This window comes from Papio anubis, chromosome 1, assembly GCF_008728515.1.
Source record: "Papio anubis isolate 15944 chromosome 1, Panubis1.0, whole genome shotgun sequence".
Lineage (NCBI taxonomy): Eukaryota > Metazoa > Chordata > Mammalia > Primates > Cercopithecidae > Papio > Papio anubis.
Window position 1 is genome coordinate 157,208,325 of NC_044976.1, and position 17,327 is coordinate 157,225,651.

Consider the following 17,327-nt stretch of genomic DNA (forward strand, 5'->3'; position numbering starts at 1 on the left):
TGAGGAGGGTGGATCACCAGGTCAGGAGATTGAGACCATCCTGGCTAACACAGTGAAACGCTGTCTCTACTAAAAAATAAAAAATTTAGCTGAGTGTGGTGGCATGCGCCTGTAGTCCCAGCTACTCAGGAGGCTGAGGCAGGAGAATCGCTTGAACTTGGGAGGCAGAGGTTGCAGTGAGCCACTGCACTCCAGCCTGGGTGACAGAGACTCCCTCTCAAGAAAAAAAAAAAAGAGAGAGGGAGGGGAGAACCACCCGTAGAAGCTGTGATCTTTGGTTGAGGGTGGCAGCCAGTGCACTGTGACCCCAAAGAGAGGAATCCTGAAGAATAAATATCCGGTTTCCCCTGACCTCCCTCCTTATTCAGTCTTCAGCCATGGCTCCCATTGGCCAACCCCGTCTAGGAAGCCAGAGGGCCAGGAAGATCTGGAGGGGCACAGGGGAGACATGCAGTGCATCCTCCAAATCCTTCTCTATAATATGCCAGGAAGTTTTTTTCTGGTCACACTACTTGCCAGCTCCATTTGTGCATAGCAGGTTCTCTGTCACCTACAGCAGCTAAACTTTTTGGCATGCCCTGGTTTCTCTTTACTCAATTTTTTCCTTACCAAAATGCATGATAAAGCCTGTGATCTGATCATCCACTCAGCTACCCAGGCCTACTTCCTGTTAGTTCTTTCCTTCAGACTTTTCACCCCAGCAGCATAGAACGACCAGTGGCCCCTGTAACACTGCGTTCTCTCAGGCTCCTGAGCTTGACCTGATGATAGACACAGAGTAAGCTGTCATAAATATTTGTATGGTGAACAAGTGGTGAATACGTGCATGGACACATTTTTTAACCCCTGTGGCTCCTGAGATCAGCAGTAGCATCATATACATTATGACATATGTGTAGACCAAGCTGCCTTCAGTTAATTATCAAGATGTTTCACCTAGATTCTCTCCTTTGATCATTACGACAGCCCTGCGTGATAGGTGAGGACACTACTCTTGATATTCAGAGGGTGAAGTGGACTACCCAGTCACAAGCATTGGGTACAGAAGGCACTGTAGGAGCAGAAAGGGGGGTGATCCCTTTCCTCCCCATCATAAGAGTCATAGCCAACACTTCTGTAACAAAAGACAAGTTAACAAGAGAAAAGTATAACAAATTTATTTAATCATGGTTTTGCTTGAGAGGCTGAGTGAGAATCAGGTGTTAATCTTCATAGTCTGTCGAGAAAGAAAGAAGAAATGAGGGCAGTGGAGGAAAACACGATTCACGTTTGGAGGAAAACACGATTCACGTTTTTAGGAAAATATACTTTGAGATCAGTGATCGTTGGTACTATGCAAACGAAATGCAAAGGAGGATCTGGCCAACTCATGGTTTCTTTTGGGTGGAGCCTTTAGGAAAATTCTTCCAGAGACCACTGCTGGAAGAAAGGTATTTAGAGTAGAAAATTTAAATATAACACATTGTATGAAAGGTTTTTTTTTTTTTTTCCCCACTACCCTAGTTGGGTTGAAGGATCTTCTATCTTCCCTCCCCACTTAGGCTGACTGCTATTTTCTGGATCGCAGCTCGGAAGATCCACCTGGGCGAATACAAAAACAAACGAGACTCCCCTTCCAGAAAGGGAGGAAGGAAGGAGACAGAAAGACGAATGACACTGAGCGTGTAAAGCCCGGAGACAGCCTCTCTCTACCCCCACCTAACCCTCAAGGTAGGGGATCCCCCGAACATCGCTACCGTAATTATGGTAGAAATTCCTGAAGCGGATAACTGGACCTCAGCACCGTCATTTCTAGCAGAATGATTGCGCTTTCCTCTGACCCAAAGCCAAGGTTCCAGCAGGGGAAAGTAACGACCATCCGCAAAAACCCTCACCCAAGTGGGGAGTGGAAATCCTGGCTCTTGGGTTGCAGAGCACAACTTGACGCCAGCGCGTTTCTCTTCCCCCACGCAATGGCAAATGGGGCGGGAGTCGGAGGGGAGAGGAGGAGAGGAGAGGAGAAGAGAAGAGGAGGGGGAAGGGGAGGGGAGAGGCGAAGGACGGCCCGGGTTCCAGCAGCCGCCCCGCCCTCCGGCTCGCGGCGGATTCGGCGCTGCGGCTGGAGCCGGCGGCCGGGTGGCTGCCTGTCCAGGCAGGGTCTGGCCGAGCCTCGCGTTGCCGTGCAGTGCGCCGGGTGTCCGGGAGATGGCTTCCCCTCTCTCGCCCGCTGCTCCCGCTATTGTCTCACCCGGGGTGGCCTGACTCTGCGAGCTCGCGCACGCTCTCGGTGGAGAGCACCCCTCCCCACCCCCCCAAGCTGGTCCTTGCGCTCTTTGCTACCTCTCCCTCTGCCCCTTCGAGCCTAAGGTCTGTGCGGAGCCTGGAGAGGGCAGCGGCCCGGGAGCAGGCGGCGTGCGGCCGGCCAGCTCCTCTCGCGCTGGTGCAAGAGGCGCCTGGAGCCGCAGAGCGAGCCCGTGAGGCGCGGAGCGAGCAGCCCACGTCGCCGGGCACAAGACACGTCGGGTGTTGCAGCAGAGCCAGCAGCTAGCGCAGGTAGGACACGCACCCTGCGCGTAGCATCGGCCCCGGGGTCTGCAAAGTGCCCCCAGAGTGGAGGCAGCCGAGGTCAGGGGGCTCTCCCTCCAACATGGCAACAGCGGAGGTGCAACAATGGAAGCAGCCGAGGGTTCCTGGCGGCGGGCTGAGCGGCGTACGCCGTGGGAGCCTGAGCTCCTGCCCGCCGCGCAGAGCAGGTTGCCCCTCACCCCACCCCACCCCACTCCACTCCAGCAGCTTCAGGGCCTCTGGGGCTCCAGGCACCCGCGTCCCCACCCCCTTCTAGCTAAACACACTTCCTGGCTCCCAGCTGCAGGGCGATCTGAACCAGCCAATGGCTTTGGGGTTTGTTTATTTAAGATGAGAAAAAAAGCAAAACCTGTCCTGTGATGGGGTTAGTGCCTTCTGTGGACTGGGTGAGAAGTCGGCATTTGCCTGGGGAATGTGTACATTTCTTAGCCGGGCGGAGGGTAGAATTGGATTCTCCCTTATAAGGATACTGCAGCAGAAGGAGACTGAAAGCTTGAAAGAGGGAGAGGGACCCTCAGGCCTGAGTTCGCCGGTGCTGGGAGAAGGCGCTGCTCTCCTGGCCTATACTTGTCTCTCATTTTCAGCTCCCGACAGCGGTGACTTTGATGTTGGAGGAGCAATCGCAGCAGGAAGCGCAAGCAAGGCTGCCAAGCTGGTGTGGGGTGGAGTAGGGTGGGGATCCCAGGGGCTTGGCAGGCTCCTGGGTTGTGGGAAGAGGTTACCAAATGTATGAGGTTAGTGCACACACCCTAGTTGGCTGATGTTGAAGAGGGTATGTGTGTGTGTGTGTGTGTGTGTGTGTGTGAGATCTGCCATTGCTCTTGCTCCTTCAGGCCTGCTTTCTCTTCATCTCCACCCGCTTCTGGGGTCTTCGTAGCTTCCCTGCCCCAGTCCTTCCAATCATGCGTGGGATGGAATCGCTGTATTGTCTCTGGCAGCCCTCTTGGGCTGTTCTTTCTCAACTCTGTTGGAGAGTTTTGTACCCTGGGCTGGCTGGTCCCAGCATGGCACCAGATTCTTTAGCAGGCAGCTACCCGGGCTCCGAGAAGTGGGCCAATGCTGCCCCTCCTCCGTGCTCTAAACTACCTATTTGGGATATGGCCAGGCAGATGTAAGCAATTTGCACTAAATTCCAATCCTGAATCAGTGCTGAATGAAAACTTACTCTGTTGCTGCATTAGGCCTTGGGAAGATATTAGGAAGAGAAATGGCCCAGCGGGTGGCAACGCCGACCCCAAAATATTTCCCTCTCCCCAACTCCAGCTGCCGATCCCAGAGCAGAGAGGCAGTGAGCCTTTGGAATCCCAGCTCCTCCAGAGTCTGGCGGTTCCATCTTGAGGTTGTGTCCACAGAAAAATTAAGTCGAGGCACATTTTATACCTCTGCTTGGCAACCAGCGTCTGAAGAGATGGTGGCTCTGTGCTGGAGCCCTAGACCCGGGCTGTGGCTACCTCTCCTTTGGCCTTTGGGAGAGCCTGAGGTTTGATTTCCATGGCTTTGAGCTTCCTGCTAAGTGTGTGTAGCTGAATCTGATCAAGCTCTCAGGCCTGGCTGCTTGTCCATTTCCTTCTCCACTGGAAGCATGAGTGAGAAAGGGCCAAGGGGTGTGCTGGGTGAGGAAGGGTCAGTTTATCTGGGGACTTGGGCTGTTTCTGGGGGAGCTCCTTTGAACTTCCTTGGTGGTCTGGAATGCCTTTGGTCTTTGTCATGACCTAGTATGCTCTGGCAGATACTCTATACCCTCGTGGGCCTTTGGTCCCCTCTTGGTGCTGTCCCCACTCCTCCTGTTGCCTGGTGCTTTGCATCTGTATCATGTCTGTGGTCCTTCAGCCTGGATAGCCCTGCCTGGACCAGTGGGTAGAAAAATGAGGAGGTCTGTGTTCCTTTTAGTGGCTTGTAACTAGCCGTAAGGTTCAGGCTCCTCATGTTCTCAGGATGTGAACTTGGACATCATAATGTGAAGTAGTAGAGAAAACAGTGTCTTGGTGTGACTTTCTTTTTAGCTATGTGAGCACAGACAATTTGTGGACCTAAGATTTAGTTTGTTTATTTGTAAAATGGAGGTGGGGGAGTAGCCTTGGCTCACAGAATTGATAATCAAATACTGCTTACCAAGAACTAAACAAAATCATGTGTGCAAAAGTACCCTGAAAACTACGGAATACTTTACAAATGATTATTCATACTGGGTTTAGCCTTCCTCGTAAGGGAGGGAGAACTGTCAGGGATGGGGATAGGGTGGGATCTGAGGGCCACATGGAGCAAGGGATGTTTTGGGACCTTTTCTTTCCTGCTCAGGAAAGAGTAATGTGACAATACCAAGGTAACTGCTATATTCCTTGGGTATTTTTCTTTAAATAGTGTTGGCAGGATGGGAACTGGGAGAGAAGGAGAGGCTGCCTCATGATATTTGTAGGAATTGAGGAGGGATAAACACCTTCCAAAGACTGGCTACTGCCTATAGACAGGAGAACGCTGAGCTGGCAAGTAATGTAATCTCTAACACTCACTGATGTCAGCCAGCTAGTACGTGATAGAGGTGGGATTTGAAGCAAGCAGTCTCACTCCATACCCTGTGCTCATAGCCTCAGTGCTACTCAGAGAAATATTGGGTCTTGGGAGAACAGAAAGGAACAGTAAAATTGTGGAGTTCATTCTTTTTGTTTGTTTTTGAGACAGGGTCTCTCCCTGTTGCCTAGGCTGGAGTGCAGTGGGCTGAAATGATCCTTCAACCTCAGCTCCCACCCTGAGTAGCTGGGACTACAGGCATGCACCACTGTATGTGGCTAATTTTTTAATTTCTTTGTAGAGATGGAGTCTCAGTATGTTGCCCAGGCTGGTCTCAAAGGAACCTCCTGCCTTGGCCTCCCAAAGTATTAGGATTATAGGCATAAGCCACTGTGTCCAGCCTCAGAATTCGTGGTTTTTTTTTTTTTTTTTTTTTTTTTAGACAGTTTCGCTCTGTCACCTAGACTGGAGTACGGTGGTGCCATCTCGGCTCACTGCAACCTCCATCTCCCAGGTTCAAGGGATTCTCGTGGCTCAGCCTCCTGAGTAGCTGGGATTACAGGCGTGTGTCACCATGCCTGGCTAATTTTTTGTATTTTTAGTAGAGACAGGGTTTCACCATGTTGGCCAGGCTGGTCTCGAACTCCTGACCTCAGGTGTTCCGCCTGCCTCAGCCTCCCAAAGGGCCGGGATTACAGGTGTGAGTTGCCATGTCCAGCCTCAGAATTCATTCTTAATGGATTCCTTGAATGCCCATGAGACGTCACCAGCCTGGGACATCTCATGGGCATGTAGGCATAATAAATTTGTCTGGGCCTCATCTGCTTTTCTATGCATTTTTATTTCTATCTCTACCTTCCAAGGAAGGAGGAGATGTGGGATAATCTGATCAAGTCATATTGCTGCCTTCGGAGCAGCACTAATAGAAGGTTTAGGGACTTGGAGGATCCTGGGGAAATTAAGGCAGATTTCTTGTTTTGGTGTTTTCATATCTGCTTTATTTTGCATCTGTTTTATAAAATGAAACTTGAGGGACTATTCTTGCTTTTTTTTTTTTTTCCTTTTTCTGTTGAGACAGGATCTCTTTCTTTTTTTTTTTTTTTTTGAGACGGACTCTTGCTCTGTCGCCCAGGCTGGAGTGCAGTGGCCAGATCGCGGCTCACTGCAAGCTCTGCCTCCCGGGTTTACGCCATTCTCCTGCCTCAGCCTCCCAAGTAGCTGGGACTACAGGCGCCCGCCACCTCGCCTGGCTAGTTTTTTTTGTATTTTTTTTTTTTAGTAGAGACGGGGTTTCACCGGGTTAGCCAGGATGGTCTTGATCTCCTGACCTCGTCATCCGCCCGTGAGACAGGATCTCTATGTTGCCTACATTGGTCTTGAACTTCTGGTCTCAAGTGATCCTCCCACCTCAGCCTCCCAAAGTGTTGGGATTACGGGCATGAGCCACTTCTCCCAGCTTGTTCTTGCATTTTGTATGATCACATAGAGTATCAAAATTGGAAAGGACCTGGGCCATCACTTCCCTGAGAAAAAGTGACTTTCTCAAGGTCATAACAGTTAGTAGCAATGCTGGAAGTGAATGCCTACCCCGCAGATCACAACATGACCCGTGAAAGGACCTGTCCTGCCGCACTTTGGAGTTTCGTGCCGACCCAATTAGTGGCTTTGTTTTTGGGAAATTTACTTCCCCAAGACATTGGGACATTGGGATGGAATTCACTCACCCCAAATCATCACCCTGTTTAAGGAGACTAAAGCATCAGAAGACATTTGTGCTTTGGGGGGCAGAGACCCTCAGGGTATAGAGAAGGAAGAAGAGAGAGGTTCACTGTAGTCCCGAAGCAGAAGTAAGACCTGTGTAACCAAAGCCCAGATAGTAATAATGATGGAGCCCTTCAACTGTTGACATCTCCCTAAAAGCCCTCCTTTTCTGAAAGCAGAGCGTTTGTCCCATTCCTGACTCGCCTTGCTGTGTGTCTCCCAGAGAGTGAAAGAAATTGATGTGACTGCAAGCACCAGTAGAGTGGATTCAATTCTGACCAAGAAAAGGGAGGTGGTTTGCAAATGGGTTGTTTTGGGATCCTGGGAGAAGAACATTATAGCCAGAGATACTAGATTTTCACTCTAGACTTTAAGGAGGCAGATTTTTTTAAAATTAAAAGATAGGGGCCAGGACTGACATAGGAGGATCACTTGAGCCCGGGAGTTCGAGACCAGCCTGGGCAACATAGCGAGACCTTGTCTCTACTAAAAATAAAAATAAAAAAAATCAGGGTGTGTGGTCTCAGCTACTCAGGAGGCTGAAGTGGGAGGATCTTTTGAGCCCAGGAGTTTGAGGCTGCAGTGAGCTATAATTGCACCACTCCGATTGCATCCAGGTTTCACTCTAGCCTGGGTGACAGAGTGAGACCCTGTCTCTAAAAATAATAATAATAAAAAAAGCTTGCACAATTAATTTGAGAGGAGCCAAAGTTTGAGTCTAGGTCAGGAAACCTCTAGAACCTGCGTTCCTTCTGTGCTACACTGAAGGGGCCTGTGAGAAAAGAAAAATATTTATGAGCTTCAAGTCCTGAATGAGATGGAGCTTCCCCATGAGCCAGTAATAATACAAGTGGTTCTTAAAGTCGTTTCTGGAAGAGGATAGGATCACAAGGGTTTAAATCTATCAAATCATGTTAAAAAGGAACTCATTCATTTATTCATTAATTTGACAAACATCTTGATTGTTTACTAGTGACTTTAGGTACTTTGAAGTCATTGAGTGGGGGAAACATGGGTTGCCTTGTGAACTCATATTGTGGGGCCTTTTTGATGGTTAGACTTCTTGGAGGAAAGTGTTTGCAGAGATCTGAACAGTAAGTAGGAATTGGGGCAGGATGGGGAATGGAGTGTGGTGAACGAGGTGAACTGAAAGCAGTTTAATCTGGCCAGAGCCATTGAAGGAGTTTGCATTTTATCTTTTGGGCATTCATTCCACTGTTGTACATTGAATGTGCACTGACACTGCTGTACATGCACAGCAGTGAAGAGGACAGGGAAAACCCTTGCCTAGTGCTTGGTGTTCTGAGAAAACTTAGTTCACTCATAGTTCTTAGTTCACTAAGAGTAGTTCACTGAGAATTAAACCAAACTTTTTAATGTTACTGACAGGAATTCTATACTGATAGATAGGGAATTACTTAGAGAGATTCTCTAGTTGAACGCAAGGAAAGTTTGAGAAGGACTGTTTTGATAATCCTATAGATTATACAGGGTAGAGACAAAAGGTGGGTTAGTTAATGATTGGTTAATTGTTCATTCAACAAAAACATCTTCAGTGCCTCTGCTCATTCATTCTTACATTGATTCATTCATTCATCAAATGAAGGGCAGTGCAAGTTCAGCACATGGTTAAGAGTATGGCTGTGGAGCCAGGTTACTTGGGTTCAAAGCCTGGCTCCACCACTTACAAACTGTGTGATCTTGGAAAAGTTACTTAATTTATCTGTGCATCACTTTTTTCATATGTAAGATGGGGGAAATAATACCAGACAAAATTTGTTGTAAAATGAAATGAGTTAATTAATGAACTACTTAGAGCAGTGCCTGATGCATATAAATGGTGACTCAGCAGCTCATGGTTCTTGTAATTATTATTCCTCAAGAGCAGTTTTGTGCTAAATTCTAGGAATACAACCTTGAATTGAGTGTGGTCCCTGACCTTGAAGGAACCACATCGTACCCCTGCTCCTACCCAAAATGCAGGTAAATGGATGAGTTTCTTCATGGAATGGGGTCATCCTATAAGCTCAATATGAATCGATTGTGATAAGGTGCCCCAAGAGTTATATATATACGGTCTTAGGCAGCATTTCCTAGAGATTATAGAAACTAGAACTGTGGTGTTTATTGTTTTGGAGATCTCTAGACTCTAAGAATCTGATAAATACTATGGGGTGTCTACCTGGAAAAATACATCACAATTTTGCCTTCCTCAAACAGCCTCCGAACCTCTGATCCTATGACGAGGAGCTGTTAACTCGTCTCCTCTGGGTTGGTCAGACCACACTGAGAACACAGTATTAACGGTTCTGTACTGAGCATGTACTTCGTGTAAAACATTGTGCTAAGCATCCTGGGGGAGACAAAGATAAATACGAGGTAATCCATGCGGTTTAAAGGCTTAGTGGAAAAGAATGTTTTGTACGTAATGAGGTGTTTGTAGGTACATGTTGAAATGATAAAAGTAAGAATGTTCAGCTTGAGCAATGAAACGAGATTTATCTGTACAAAAGTTTAAAAATCAGCCAGGCATGGTGGTGTGCACCTGTAGTCCTAGCTACTTCAGAGGCTGACGTGGGAGGATCACTTGACCTGAGGAGTTTGAGGTTACAGTGAGCTATGATTGAGCCACTGCACAACCAGCCCGGGCAACAGAGTGAGACCTTGTCTCTTTAAAAAACAGAGAAGGCTGGGTGCAGTGGCTCACGCCTGTACCAGCACTTTGGGAAGCTGAGAAGGGCGAATCACCTGAGGTCAGGAGTTCAAGCCCAGCCTGGCTAACATAATGAAACCGCGTCTCTACTGAAAATACAAAAATTAACGGGGCCTGGTGGCGTGTGCCTGTAACCCCAGCTACTATGGAGGCTGAGGCAGGATAATTGCTTGAATCCAGGAGGTGGAGGTTGCAATGAGTGGAGATTGCACCACTGCACTCCAGCCTGGGTGACAGAGCGAGACTCCATCTCAAAAACAAACAAAAAACCAAACAAAAAATGAAGGATGTTACTTAAAAGATGTGTTGGTAACTGTGTTAATAAATAAATAAGAGGTATTCTTTTTCTTTTCTTTTTTGGGATGGAATCTCCCTCAGTCATCCAGGCTGGAGTGCAATGGTGCGATCTTGGGTCACTGCAACCTCCGTCCCCCAGGATGAAGCCATTCTCCCGCCTCCACCTCCCAAGTAGCTGGGATTACAGGCACCTGCCATCATGCCTGGCTACTTTTTGTATTTTTGTAGAGACAGGGTTTCACCATGTTGGCCAGGCTATTCTTGAACTCCCTACCTCAGATGATCTATCTGCCTCAGCCTCCCAAAGTGCTGGGACTACAGGCGTGAGCCACCGCACCCAGCTGTCTTTATTCTTTTTATTTTTTTTGAGACTGAGTCTCACTCTGTCACCCAGGCTGGAGTGCAGTGGCACCATCCCAGCTCACTGCAACCTCTGCCTCCCAGGTTCAAGCGATTCTCCTACCTCAGCCTCCTGAGTAGCTGGGATTACCGGTGTGCACCACCACGCCCAGCTAACTTTGTATATTTAATAGAGACGGGATTTCACCATGTTAGCCAGGCTGATCTCGAACTCCCGACCTCTGGTGATCTGCCCACCCCGGCCTCCCAAAGTGCTGAGATTACAGGCATGAGCCACCATGCCTGGCCTTATTCGTAAGATTAGTGGGCTAATGTCTATAAAAGTGCTTTGTAACTATAAATACCTATACAAATAAAAGCTATTATTTTTATTCTAATCATTAGTAGGGATAATCCAAAGCAGAATGCACATAAATGCAGTAGAGCACATTAAAAATGATAACAATGTTGAAAAGAGCAAAGTCACTTTCATTCATGGGGGATGTGCAGGTACTGCTCTTATATTAGAGCCATCATATATCCCCCATGAATAAAAGGGTGCGGAGGCTCACGCCTGTAATCCCAGCACTTTGGGAGGCCAGGGTGGGCAGATCACTTGAGTTCGAAATCAGCCTAGGCAACATGGTGAAACCCCATCTCTACTAAAAAGACTGAAAGTTAGCCAGGTGTGGTGGCAACCACGTCTGTAGTCTCAGCTTCTCAGGAGGCTAGGATGGGAGGATCGCTTGGGCCTGGGAGGTGGAAGTTGCAGTGAGCCAAGATCCTGCCACTGCACTCCAGTCTGGGTGACAGAGCAAGACCTTGTCTCAAAAAAAAAAAAAAAGAAAGAAGAATGACATGATCAGAGCTGCCCTGTAGGAAGATGATCCTGGCAGTGGAGGGCAGAAACTTTAGGGGGGTCAGCAAGGAAACAGACTAGTTAGTGGTCTGTCTCAATCATTCAGGTGAGAAAAAGGAATCATAATTTTTTTTAGTGCCCAATAAAATAATTTTTCAGGTAAGAGAATAATCATTGAGGTAAAAGAAAGGAATAACAAAATTTTTGGTGCCCAATATATGCTTTTTATAGGTTATTTCCCTTAATGAAAGTCATCAGAGGCTTGGAAAGGAATGGACCAATTTAAGAGAGATTAGATCAGGAAGGCTGGGGGATTTCCTCTCCTGAAGAATTTTAAGAGTGGGAGAGATAGTTGGGTACAATGGCTTTACCTCTGTAATTCCAGCCACTTGTGAAACTGGGGTGGGAGGATTGCTTGAGACTGGGAGGTCAAGGCTGCAGTGATCCGTGATCACACCACTTCACTCCAACCTGGATGGCAGAGTGAGACCTTGTCTCTTAAAATTAAAAAAAAAAAAAAAAAAAAAAAGAGACTGGTTATGGCTCAGCCTGGGAAGAGCACTTGAGAGGAAGTCTAAGGACCTGAACTCTCACTTCTGATCTCACCTCTATCACTGACGAGCTGTATGACTTCACACAATCCCCGTTGCTCATTGGTTCTCTCCTCTACCAAACCGTGGGGTGTGTTTGTTCGCTTTGCTTGTTTATTTATTTTTATGTTTATTTTTTTGAGTGGCCTGGGAGAGTGAAATGTTCTGGGATGGGGGTGTGGAGAGCATAGAGGTGTTCCAGAATAATCACCAACATCAGCTTAAACATTTAATCAAATGTGATGTGCCTGGGTTTCCACAACAGGATGGGAAAAAGACTATGAAGTTTGGGGTCACACACATTTCAGTTTAACTCTTGATTCTATCATTTACAAGTTGTGTGACCTTTGGGCCAATTATTACATCCCTTTCCTGTTTTCTACTTTCCTCTTCCATAAAAGAAGGATAATAACATCCACATTTAAGGATTGTTGTGAGGACTAAATAAGACAGTACCTGGTACAAAATACCAGAGGGGGAAGGTATGTTTCCTTTCCTCTATTTCTGTGATGCTCATATGCAGGTAGTCTTCCCTCCTGTCTCCCCACTTCTCTGCCTCCCTTCTCTTTCCCTTTCACCAGCACAAAGTGTAGTTCCCTCACTCCTGTTGCGACAGTACTAGTTTCACAGACCTTGAAATGGCACCTACACAGGAAAGGTGTTTTGACACAGTTCCTGCGGATTGTTGGCACAGGATGCTTGCACAGTCACACCCTGGCCGCTCATCCAGCCGAAGCAGTCAGTGAATATCTGCTGGGAATGACTTCTGACTGGGAGACCCTGGGCGAGGGTCACATGGGCAAGGGGCTGGTGGAATGCAAGTGTGCTATACTGTGCCGGGTCGTTCACCCTTCTGCTGAGCGTCCCCTTTGCTTAATGTAGACTTAGGTTCTGTCTTAGGGAGATCTGTCTCCCTTGGGACCTTCCTGTGCAAACTGGGGGATAAGAGATCGGAGAAAGGCATCAGGGCATGTACAAAGCAATATCAAAACTAATTGACACGATTCTTTGCTCTGTACTCCTCTGCCTCGCTAAAGTCACTTTATTTTTTCAAAATCTCCATGACCCATAACCACTCCATGCACAGAGATGCAAAATGGTCAGTTAATGTCTAAGGCAAAAGTGTTGCTCTTGTTCCCCAGGCGACAGGGCCACCATTTTTATCAGTGTGGAACACGGAGTATTAGGGTATTAAGGAAACACTGAGAATAAAAGTAGGGAGATACTGGAAGGCTTGACCAGGGAGGGCTTCTGAAGATCTTTTTTTTTTTTTTTTTTTTTTTGAGACAGGGTCTCCCTCTGTCACCCAGGCTGGAGTGCAGTGTCTCAATCATGGCTCAGTTGATCCTCCTATTTCAGCCTCCCAAGTAGCTGGGACTACTGGGACATGCCACTACACTCAGCTAATTTTTGTGTTTTTTGTAAAGGTGGAGTCTCACTGTGTTTCCCAGGCTGGCCTCAAACTTCTGGGCTCAAGCGATCATCCTGCTTCAGCCTCCCAAAATTCTGGGATTGCAGGTGTGAGCCACTGTGCCTGGCCTTTCTGAGGATCTTGAATTGGGATGGAAGCAGGAGAGAGAGAAAGCAGGAGGAAGAGAAAGGCACCCCCAGTGGTAACCATGGCTTTGAGGTCCTAAGAGTTAGGTACAAATGGGAAATAGGGGATGGGGAGTCCATACCAGGCTGTATGTGCAGGTGACCAGGGCTAAGGGGAAACTGAAGCCTACTGCTGCAACATGTCTAGGGTGACCAGGCTGACATGGGCAGTCCTGCTGGGATCCCCTGTGGTCTGGTACCATCAGGACGACTGCCTTCTTCCCATTCCCCCCATCTAGGTATCCTTCCTGTGGTTTGAGGATTCTGGGACACTATAGGCTATCTTGGAGAGTATCTTGTTTCTCAGTTTTTTTGTTTTATTTTTTTTTTAAGAAGGAGTGCAGTGCAGTGGCGCAATTTTGGCTCACTGCAGCCTCTGCTTCCCGGGTTCAAGCAACTCTCCTGCCTCAGCCTCCCAAGTAGCTGGGGTTACAGGCACCTGCCACCACAACCAGCTAATTTTTGTATTTTTGGTGGAGATGGGGTTTCACCATGTTGCCCAGGCTGGTCTCGAACTCCTGACCTCAATCTGCCCGCCTCGGCCTCCCAAAGTGCTGGGATTACAGCCATGAGCCACCACGCCCAGCCTTCAGTTCTCTTTTAAGGCCTTGTACCCTGAGTAGGGTTTCCCCTTTGACCTGGCTAAAGTAGAATCCTTGGTCTCCCCGCTGGGTTCAGTGTCCTTGACTGACCCTGGAGCAGGATATCCTTCTGGCCTGCTACCAGGAAGAATGGAGGCTCCCAGCTTGGGAACTGCATGGCTATAGGCAGAGGACCGTGGCCACCTGGATCAACCTGGGCTAAGAATAGCCAAGGCCAGGGGTTGGAGGGGTCAGTGCCTTAAAGGGGCAGCATTGTGGGGACTGTACTCTAGAGGGGCAAGAGGTTCCCAGACTCAGGAGCTGAGACCAGGGGGAGGCCATGGACCCATGGGGCCAAACACTAGAGAGCACCCCGTCTTTTCATGGCTCATTCCTCCCTGGGAAAATAGAAGTCTTACCATTTCCAGGGCCTGTCGGGTTGGGCGCTCTCCTCCTTAGACTCTGCTTTTTAATGCAAATGTCCCTGGGAAGGACTAACACCTTGGCCTCTCACACCCCTGTGTAAATGAGTATCAGATGTTTAGGGGTGTTTCATTTTTCTGCTTTTCTCTGGATTGAAAGACTGGAACTGCTTGAAAGCCGGTGTCCCTTTCCTTTCCTACCCTGGTCTATGGGGACCCCAGGGCTTCTTTACACCTTCCTGATTTAGGGAATGACCAGCCACCCTTGGGGGGCCTGCCAGCAGGCCTGGGGGCATTTGGGAGAGGGCTCTTGTGAAGCTCTTCTGCCTGGGGCTCCTTCCATGGCATTCTCTTTGCCTGGGTGCCCCCAGCCTGCTGGAATGCAGAGAAGGAAGAGCCTGCTTGGGGAAGGGCTGGAGCTGCCCCCTGGTGCTGAGAGGGCCTGTTTTCCTTTTTTTTCTGGGTTTAACCTTTTTTCTCAGACTTCTTTGCCAGTGACACTAAGAATGTGACCTCGGCGCGGTGGCTCACGCCTGTAATCCCAGCACTTTGGGAGGCCCAGGCGGGTGGATCACGAGGTCAGGAGATCAAGACCATCCAGGCTAACATGGTGAAACCCCGTGTCTACTAAAAATACAAAAAATTAGCTGGGTGTGGTGGCGGGCGCCTGTGGTTCAGAAGGCTGAGGCAGAGAATTGCTTGAACCTGGAGGCGGAGCTTGCCGTGAGCCAAGATCACGCCACTGCACTCCAGCCTGGGTGACAGAGCGAGACTCCGTCTCAAAAAAAAAGAAAAAAGAGTGTGATCTTATGGGTCTAGGCCAGCTTCCTCTCTTCTCTTCTCCTGGGAGAGCTGGTGAGGGAGTGAGTGAGCAGGAGGTTGTATGTGGGGGGAGAGTAGGGGGTATGTATGGGGAGGGTGTGAGGGTTATGGGATAAGCATGGGAGGTGTGCAGTGTGTATGTAGTGGGGAGACATAGATATGTGTGTGGGGTGCAGGGGGAAAAGTGTGAGGAGGGGTTGGGGGTTACACACGGTTTGTGTGATCCCTATGGCTTCAGGTCCCTGAGAGTGACTGTAATCTATTAGGGATTGCCTTGATATTTGAAGAGTTAGCATTACCTGAAGATATCCTGCTTTATCATTAGACTCTGAGTCTAGCTTGCTGGTTGAGGAACACCATGATGGCACAGGGATAGTGGGCCGGGCTGTGGGCACGTGGTGGAGAGCCTTCCTATCCCAAGGGAGGAAAGAAGCGTGGCGTGGGGGCTGGTCGGCGCCTTAGCTGGTTCCCATGGATGGCTGGCTCTGCCTTTTTCTGCTTGACTTCCTTTGGCCCTCCTCAGAGCTGAGCAGGTGGCTGTCAGCTGCCGGCAGCCCACCACCCACACAGCCTGGCCCTGCCCATTGGCTCCTGCACCCAAGCTTACAGGCAGTCACCCCCGTCCTCCCTACAGACAGCACCACCACCTGGGAGCTGCTGGCCCTGCCTCCTCTACTCTTATGTGTGTGATCCTTCTGGGTACTGGGGCTCTGGCATATCTGTGCTGAGTGTATACTTGCAGGGGAGAGCACAAGGCTGGGGCCAAGAGTGTTTCTGAGTATTCCCACCATGCCAGCCTCCCTTCATCGGGTCTACAATCTTTTCCTGACTCTGGAGCAGCTCCAGTGGGAGACACAGTACAAAGCCACTTAGCCTTAGTGGTCCTCCCTCTCATCGGGGACAGAAAGGAGGACCCTGTCATCAAGACGTGAGAGAGCATTTTGGACGTCTGAGAAAGGTGCGACCAGAAAGCACCCTAACAATTATTATAATTGAATGAATTAGAGACACTCGCTCAAAAAGAAAGTGTCAGCCCCCAGGAAGGATGTCTTCCTTCTGGAGGATGGTCTCACTGACATTATTCAGTGCCTTCTGGTCAGTCCGGTGCCTCTGCAGTTACCCCGACATACATCCTCATCCCTTTGCAGTGGGACTGGGCCCTCATTTGAAGCACACCTCCGCACTGCCTCCTTGCTCCTTGCAGACCCAATTGGGTTAGCCCGGCCCCACCGAGCCCAGTGCAGAGGACTTGGGGAGGCAGCTCCTCTGTCGTGGCCTCTCCTGTCCTCTCTCTGATGAGCCCTCCAGGCAGAGCGGAGCCTTGCTGGTATGTTGTTTCCTCACTTTGGTGCCCTGGCTGGATGGGAACAGCTGGGACTTGCTCTATGGACTGCTGAACAGGCTGGCATCCTCCAGGGAGTTTTCCCCACCCACACAGGAACGAATCCTGCAGAACTGGATTCCCAAGGGCATGAGCTAAGGAAGCTGAACTGAGGTTGGAGGTGACAGTGGTGACAATCTGGGCCTTGCAGGAGACCTCAGTTTATAGGAAGCAAATGCTGTGTTGAGGCAAAGCTGAGAAAGGTGGTAGATAGGGAAGGCCAGGCCTAAAGAGAGCTACTGTGTCTTCGTCTCCAACTCCACCCATTTTCTGTGTCCTCTTTCAGAGGAGCTTCTTTTCTACTTCGCAGCATCTACAGTATTTTCAGAGCATTTAGGGTTTCCTAGGTGTTGCTTTTTGGAAATTCTGTGGCTGTTTTTCTGATACGGGATGGGCTGCTGTGAAAGTTGTGTGTAAAGAAGTTCCCTCAGTGGTCTCCTCAGCTGGAAGCCAAGGTTGGTCAGGGGAGGTCATCCTGGGACCTTTCCTGTCCCCCTACCTTTCTCTGGAAGGCCAAGAAAGCTGGAGGAGTCCCTCATAACTACTATGCCCTTAGAGGGAACCTGGGGTGAACTGGATGGGAAGGATTGGTTCTTGGGTGAGGGAAGAGGGGAGGAGGAAGCAGGAAGTAGGAACCAGACAGAGATGTGGCTGCTTTGGCTCCTGGGATGATTCCTGGGTTAGAAATACACATACTGCCAAGGCTTTTCTTCCGTCTTTGCCAAATGTTCCATTCAGTTGATTGCCAGCTTCTGGTCCCTGGCCCTGCAATCAAAATTGCCAGCTCTAGAGGAAGGAAAGTTTTTAGAGGAGCCACAAGCTGCCTCACCTCTTCCATCCTGGTCTCTCCTCATACGCAGAGCCCACAGTCTACAGGGTATGTGGCAGGAGCT

At 49.1% G+C, this 17,327-nt stretch overlaps 1 protein-coding gene and 1 long non-coding RNA gene across 3 annotated transcripts in view; one reads left to right on the forward strand and one right to left on the reverse strand.

Annotated features, from left to right (window-relative positions):
- Positions 1 to 1,144: 1,144 nt before the first annotated feature.
- Positions 1,145 to 2,392, reverse strand: LOC103878509. The gene is made up of 2 exons (XR_002517834.1): positions 2,320 to 2,392; positions 1,145 to 1,419 (listed from the first exon to the last, which is right to left on the reverse strand). It is a non-coding gene; the product is annotated as an uncharacterized LOC103878509 (long non-coding RNA).
- The window catches only part of PIK3C2B (phosphatidylinositol-4-phosphate 3-kinase catalytic subunit type 2 beta), a 70,311-nt gene continuing 55,028 nt past the window's right edge, over positions 2,045 to 17,327 (forward strand). Inside the window, exon 1 of one of the 2 annotated variants that reach the window (XR_638733.4) lies at positions 2,045 to 2,532. The gene's annotated coding sequence lies outside the window, so the exon portion shown is untranslated. The remainder of the gene's footprint in view (positions 2,533 to 17,327) is intronic. The other variant, XM_021928067.2, reaches the window with a different exon arrangement.